This window comes from Aethalodelphis obliquidens, unplaced genomic scaffold (assembly GCF_003676395.1).
Source record: "Aethalodelphis obliquidens isolate GAN/ISIS:26980383/991018 unplaced genomic scaffold, ASM367639v1 scaffold13, whole genome shotgun sequence".
In the NCBI taxonomy this organism is placed as follows: domain Eukaryota; kingdom Metazoa; phylum Chordata; class Mammalia; order Artiodactyla; family Delphinidae; genus Aethalodelphis; species Aethalodelphis obliquidens.
In genome coordinates this window covers 5886707-5894208 of record NW_020837957.1, presented here as the reverse complement: position 1 = coordinate 5894208, position 7502 = coordinate 5886707, and the positions used below count along the sequence as shown (strand labels likewise).

General features: G+C 35.6%; 1 long non-coding RNA gene across 1 annotated transcript in view; it reads right to left on the bottom strand.

Moving 5' to 3' along the window:
- Positions 1-7502, bottom strand: part of LOC113624349 (uncharacterized) — a 187087-nt gene that overhangs the window by 14177 nt on the left and 165408 nt on the right. The window lies entirely within an intron of this gene.

Genomic DNA, 7502 nt, shown 5'->3' with positions numbered 1-7502 from the left:
AGTATCAATACAAGGAATTTCCTACTGACTAGCTTCTGTCCTTGGAAAATGTAAATTCTGAGTTTTCTCATCCATAAAATATGAATAATAACATCTACCTAACTGGGTTGTTAAGATAATTTAAAGCAGCAGTATATTTAAATCTTGACCTTAGCAAGCCCAGGCTCAATTTCTAAGTCCTTTCCTCTGATAATGAGTTTAATAAGATTTCTGCTGATTAAAACTCCTTCCCTTCCAAATCTCTGTCCTCATATCTCACAATATATTTTCTTTTCTATTCTATCAGTGGCGATATTTTTTACCCCATCTTTGGAAGAATTAAAAATAGATCCAGAATTTTATATCCTGACAGCCTGTGTATCTCTCCCAAAGATATATCTCCTTTTGATTTTGAAGGTAAAGCACATATGTGTATATGTATATGCATGTGATGTTATTGTTGAAATGAAACTTCTAGGAGAGAAAGGATTGCTGGTTTTAATATTAAACTCTAAATTTAAAGAAATAAAGTCAGTTCACTGGAATAAACTTAATAGTTCTAAATACAATAAAGTATAGCAACTAAGAATCTTTTGTTATCTCAGAATTAGCTTTTGTATTAACTAAGAATCTTATTTTCTAAGAACTGGGGGAAAAAATGTACAGAGTAGCTGTTTTTAACTCTCCTGAAAACCTCTCAGAATGTGTACTGAGGGAACACAGAATGTATAAGACATTTGAAAGTAGTTTTGACTTTTTGCTCATTGTAAAAACAATTTTTGTATCATTAGTTGGTCTCTAACTTATCCTTCCATAAGCAAATAGAAAACCAAAGTATATGCAACAACTGTTTCTAGGCATCGAACTACAGGTAATAAAAGACTGATTCCTGAGAAAAGGAAAACAAAGGAGGTAAGTCCTATGATTGTCCCCAGATTACTGCCTACAGGCAGTTGCCAGGCCACAGTGCCGGGAGGGGCAGCCAAAATAAAGCCCAGTGTCTCACTGCATTAAGGCGCTAGAGATAAGAGTTCAGGATGACTGAGAGAGATAGTAAAAAAAAGAAAAGAAGAAGAAGAAAAGAAAAAAACCTTCAGAGATCTGCAGTGGTCTAAAGGTTTTGTTGAGTACTAATTGGCATGGAGCACAGTGAAGTAAGTCAGTTGAGTACTAAAAAAAAAAAAAAAAAACTAGCCAAGGAAAGAATGAGAATGGACTGGAAAGCAGTAAACCAAACAATCTCTGTACCTCATGGATCTGGGAATAATTCATATTCCCACCAGCCAAAATATAGAGAACTTCTAATACTTGGGACATTGGGTAGCATCTTCAGAAGAGTTGTGCTTCAGTAGTGAGGCCAAATTAGCCCTAGAATAAAAACTGCTATAAACTCACCCTAATAAATCTTAAAAACAGCCTGAAAATGTTCAAATTGCTCCTCAAGTAACTTCCTGTATGCCAGAACAAAGTTCAGTACTTTAAAGAAATACAACAAAATCCAGCACTTAACAGTGTAAAACTCACAATGTCCAGCATCCAATCAAAAATTACCAGTCATACAAAGAAACAGAAAAAAATATATAATCCATAACCAGGGGGAAAAGCGATCAACAGAAACATACCCAGAAGTGACAGATAATGAAATTAGAGACACTTTAACAGTTATTATAAACATTATAAATATATGCTAGGATATAAAGAAAATCAGGAATATAGTGATAGAAATGAAAGATATAAAAAAGATTCAAAGAGAAATTCTGGAGGTTAAAAATACAATACCCCAAATGAAAAATACATGGAATGAAATTAAGAGCCAATTAGACACAGCAGAAGAAAAGATTCATGAACTTGAAAACAGCAATAGGAACTACCCAAAATAAAGTACAAAGGAAACAAAACTGAAAAAGACAAAGAACAGAGTCTCAGTGAGCTATGTGAAAATAACCGAGTAACATGTGGATTGGAGTCTATGAGAGAAGAAAATGAGAAATGAGAGAAGAAAGAAAAAGGGGGGGCATAAAAGTTATTGACCAAAAATAATGGCTGAAGTTTTTCTAAATGTGACAAAGACCATAAACCCACAGAAGCTCAAGTAACCACCCCCAAAAAAACATAAATTTGCAACAAGGCACACATAATCAAGTTGCTGAAAACTAGTGATAAAGAGGAAAATCTTAAAAGCAGAGAAAAAGCAGTTTATACAGAGGAACAAAAATAAGAATTATAGACTTCTTTTAAAAAACTGCAAACCAGAAGACAATTAAGTGATATTGTTTTAGATTTGTTTTCTTGGCTGAGAATTGGTGCCAATTCACCACTAATAAAAATTTTGGCAGGGACTGTCAGTACTCTACCAACCACCAGTGATAGTCTCCTCATTACAAGCCAGCCATTGATTGATCCAGATCCAAAATTCTATTTTAGTCAGCGTCCTAAGACTAGTCTTAGTTCTACCTGAGGTCATGTTACCCATAATATTGAGACAAATGTTTGTGTACTGGATGGTACACTTAGGAGCAATACTTAAAGTGCTGCAGGGGATGGGGCAAAAGAAAAAGTTGAACTACCACAGAATTGTAACAGAGGCCTCAACTGATCCAGTGAACAGGCTGTGGAGCTGGGATGGGCCTTCAGAATTGTCCACAATAGAGAAAAGGAGCTGGGCCTTTGTACCTTCATGTAAACCAGTCACTGAATATGGGTTGATTCGGGAGGAAGTGTAACCTTGGGTAAAGTAGTTCCCTTCAGCCAAGCACAGTTCCTAAAGAGGAGTGCAGCCAATATTCCTGACAGCTGGGAAATGAATGAGTGTGCACTGAGGGGTTCTATGGAGAACACCTCATATTCACTGCAAAGGATCCCTAGCATTAAAACGAACAAACTAGAAAAGGGATTGTGTTACTATGAGAGAGGTTATGAGAATTGATGTTTGGGGATTATTTTTTACTTTATTATTTGTTGATTTATTAAAAAGTAATGTCTGTTCATTATAGGTGATTTGGAAATGAAAAAGTTTAAATCACCTATAATCTTATCAACCACATAAAACCCTGTGAAATCTTGGAGTATTCTGTGTCTCAAAAACTCAAAAGAAAGTGGCTCTCTTTTTTTCTAAAGCTTATATGATTGACTAAGTTTAGAGATTAGCAATAATTTTTCTTAAAAGTTTATGGTGAAGCTAAAAATACAGTGAAAAGACCTACATTCTTATTTCTTATGTACAGTGTCTTAGACTTTTGTATTTTGGGGTTTTGATCAGCTTTCTGATTTATATCTTGGAAGTTCTAAAGACTGCATCCATCTTTAGATTTAGCAGTTTCAACCTGTCTCCTCACAATTAAGTGACCTGATTTGTCAGGCAGTACTTTATGCTAAAGCAAAGAGTCCAAATGTCTTTCTCTTCCCCAGCTTAATATTCATGTATCCCCTCCACTCAGATTTATGTTCCACCTATTGCTAGGCTGTAGGGCTATTAAGCATTGCTATTAAGTTCATTAAACAGAAAATTAAATTTCAACATCAAATCATAAATTGGAAGGAATTACACAATTTATAAATCACAGATGTTGGTGGAAGTTTAACTTTTGGAATCAGTGTTATATAATTCCTAAAATGACTGTGTATTTATTTTTTAAAAAAACTATTAGTAAATTAGATTTGGATGACTTATGGGCAGCAGTGCCATCTGCAGGCCTCCTCTGTTGTAGTTCTTTTTAGTCTGATGTTCTCTTTAAAAGGGATTTGACTCTACTGAATATTTATGGCTTTATAATGTCAAGTACAAAATGGTATTAATCACAGACTGCAGAAGGGTGAACTTATAGGTACAGATCCTCATTAGGGATTTTTAAACCACTGAGCTAATATCAACTCTCATATCCATATTTATAATTCAAATATTAAACATAATGTGTAAGATCTAGCATATATATAGAATGAGTGTGGGTATTGGAATCAGGCAGAACTGAGTTCTAATTGTGTTTATATTAGTTGTCAGCTGTGTGATATTAAAAAATTTACTTCTCTGAGTTGCAGGTTTTTTATTAGTAAAATGGGGATAATACTTCCTTCATGACATCTTTGAGAGCTCAAAATAGATAAAATGTATAAAGTACCTAGCACAAATGTGCATACAATATGCCTCCAATTGATAATAGTTCCCTTTCCCTTAAAATTAAAACAACAAAAATCTCAAGACCATTTATTGCCTTTGTACACAGTGCATTTGAGAATTATAAAATATATCATTACCTTTTTGGATAAAGTGGAGTTTGAAGGAACAGTTTTACTGGGATACTTATTATCCATCCTGTCCTGTATGTCTTTTCATTCTTATGTCTTTTATTTTATTTTATTATTTTATTTTTTTGCTTTACGCAGGCCTCTCACTGTTGTGGCCTCTCCCGTTGCGGAGCACAGGCTCCGGACGCGCAGGCTCAGCGGCCATGGCTCACGGGCCCAGCCGCTCCGCGACATATGGGATCTTCCCGGACCGGGGCATGAACCCGTGTCCCCTGCATCGGCAGGCGGACTCCCAACCACTGCACCACCAGGGAAGCCCTCATTCTTATGTCTTTTAAAATTTAAATGTAGATATATGTTAGAAGCTGCATAGAGTATTTCTGCGAGGTATTTACAAGAAATGATAAACAGTGATTGCTGAATTTTGGGGATATGAAGGAGTCTTATTTTTTTAATGTGTATACCCTTGGAACTGTTTTAATTTCTATCATGTACAACATTGCTTTTTCCAAACTAAAACAGTAATAAATATCAACATTTGGAAAAGGAAAATGTCTGAGATTATCCTTGTATTAAAAATGAATCATAGTGACTTCCCTGGCATTCCAGTGGTTAAGACTCCACCCTCCCAATACAGTGGGCACGAGTTTGATCCCTGGTTGGGGAGCTAAGATCCCACATGCTGCAAAGCACAGCTAAAAAAAAAAGAATGATAATTTGGTCTCCTCACCCCCACCTCCAAAAATCTTTGCTTCTAAATGAAACAAGACAGAAAGGAGAAGGCTAACCTGAGCAATTCAGATTTTGAATAAACTTTCTCTGAAATTGTAATATTGATATATACTTTCAAGAGAACCTGTATACAATTTTCTTCAAAATTGATAAGAATAGAATGAACTGCCTAAGATCTCTCCTCTCAGGAAGCAGAGGCTGACATATTATCTAACTGCTAGCTCTGTGATTATGTAGTAGACTATGATTTGAATCACCTGACATGCATGCTTCCAGCTGAGGTTGAGCAAGATGAGGCTCTACCTTCTTGTTTTAGCTCTCATGCTATGAACAAGTGTCCTCTTTGCAGTCTATGTAGTGCCATGTTTTTCTTATTTTTGTGCTTTTTATAGGTGATTTCACTGTTTAAATTGAACCCCAAGCATAGTGCTGAAGTGCTGCCTTTTATTCCTAAGCATAAGCATAACAAGGTGGTGATGTTCCTGACAAGCAAATGTATGTGTTAGATATGCTTCACTCAGGCATGAGTTACAGTGCTGTTGGCTGTGAGTTAAATGTTAATGAATCAACAATACATATTAAATAATGTGGTTTTGAACAGAAACATACATAAAACAAGGTTATAGATTAGTCAGTTCCTGAAAATATTATGACCAAAGGCTCGAAAGAACCTAACCCTGTAATTCCCCTAGGAGCAACTGTTCAGGATTTGCTATTTCAGTGTTTGTGGCGACTTTATAGAAACATCACTGCAAATAATGAGAATCAATTGTATTGCCATATGTGTACAAAAGAGTGGAGGTATCATGGCTGACTTTTTATTTCTCCTATACATTTCTGTATTTTCCAAATTTATTCTCATGAACATACACTAATTTTATTACAAGGAATAAAATTTTTCAAAATATATACATTCTTAGAGACAGTTTGATATAAGTAAAACACATTGATTAGCGGTCAGATGTGGATTTGAGTTACTGCTCTTCCATTTAATAGCTATGTAACTTTGGGAAAGTTGTTTAACTTTTCACAGCCTATATCCCCATCTATAAAACAGATAATATTATGTAACTTGGGAAGTTATTCTGAGGATTAGGAACAATGTATCTAAGTTGTCTAGCTCAATATCTGGTATAGGATGGAACTCAAAAAAATGTAACTACTAATATTAACTCCAAAAAATGTAACTATTAATATTAACTCTCTCCTAGGACTAAACTACAGAAGCCCAAGCCTCAGAGACTTACAGCTCTTTGGAAAATCATGACTTTTTATGCCAGCTGTTATCCCCATTCACAAGCACAAATTTTATAGATTCAGTGCTTCAGTTTCTCTATACTTATTCTTGTTCCATCAACTGTTTGTTGAGTATCCACAGTGTGCTGGAACTCTTCTAGTGGGGAATAAAACAGAAAAGGTCTCTGCTGTCTGGTGTGTTAAATCATGTAATTTAGGCCTTTGTAGAAGAACTTTAATGACTTTGACCTCCACTGATGTATCTCATCGAATACCCGGATTTGGGGGCTCTGACAATTAACCCTAAAATACACATATTCTGGAAATTGCTTCCTTTTTTAATCAAATCCATCAGATATTTGCTTAGGTATTTTTAATCTCTAAACTGTTTAATATGTGTGGCATTATAAGGCTTGATTTTCCTTCTAACAATACTTAGATCAGACTTTATTGCACCTGCTCCTTTTTTTTGTTCTTTTTTTTTTTTTTTTTTTTGAGAGTTCATAATATCTCCTTTCTCTCTCTACCAATCTGAGGAGATTAAAGTTGCCGAACATTTACACTATGTTAGTTTGAGATGGTGAATAGAATCTGACTATTATACAAATTTAGAAAGTTTCTAAAATGGAAGCTCTATTTCAAAAATCAGTTTTTGAGAATAACTGAATCCACATCTCAGACAAATTTAATAAGGATGATTTAACTTGGGCATAATTCATAACAGAAGTTATGCTTCTAAAAATAAACTACACAAATGGGAGTTCTATTTGGCCTCCCATACACAAAGAGGTAGCAGTGTATGTCTGTGTCTCTTTGCCCTCAGTCATGATCTGCTAGCTGTGTTGTCCTTTTCCTTAGTATAAGGTGCTGGAATGTCATTACCTGTGTTCCCATGCATGTGTTTTCCAAGAGGCTGGCAAAATCTGTCCATGTGTGGTCCAGTGTCCCATTGTGTCCATTACTAGTACAGCTTAGCTGACCTCACCCATGTGCTGCTGCCCTTTTGCATTTTTCTATTTTATCTTGTCTCTGCTTTTATGTTGCATTCAGCTTTTCTCTTCTGCACACTGCAATGTCCTCTCTGTGCATCCTCTTTTCATCTGCTTCAGCTCTCAACCATGTGGGAGAGACCGTTTACCTTTGGGAAATGATTTTATTTTGTCACCGGAAAAACCAACCCCTTCCCCAAGTGCTTATTTTCTAACACACTCTGGATCTTGGAAACAGGAAACAGTAAGTAGTTTTTCTTCATTCCAGAACATCCTGGGCCATAGCTGCACAGCAGAGATCAAAGCAGGCACACATCAAAAGCA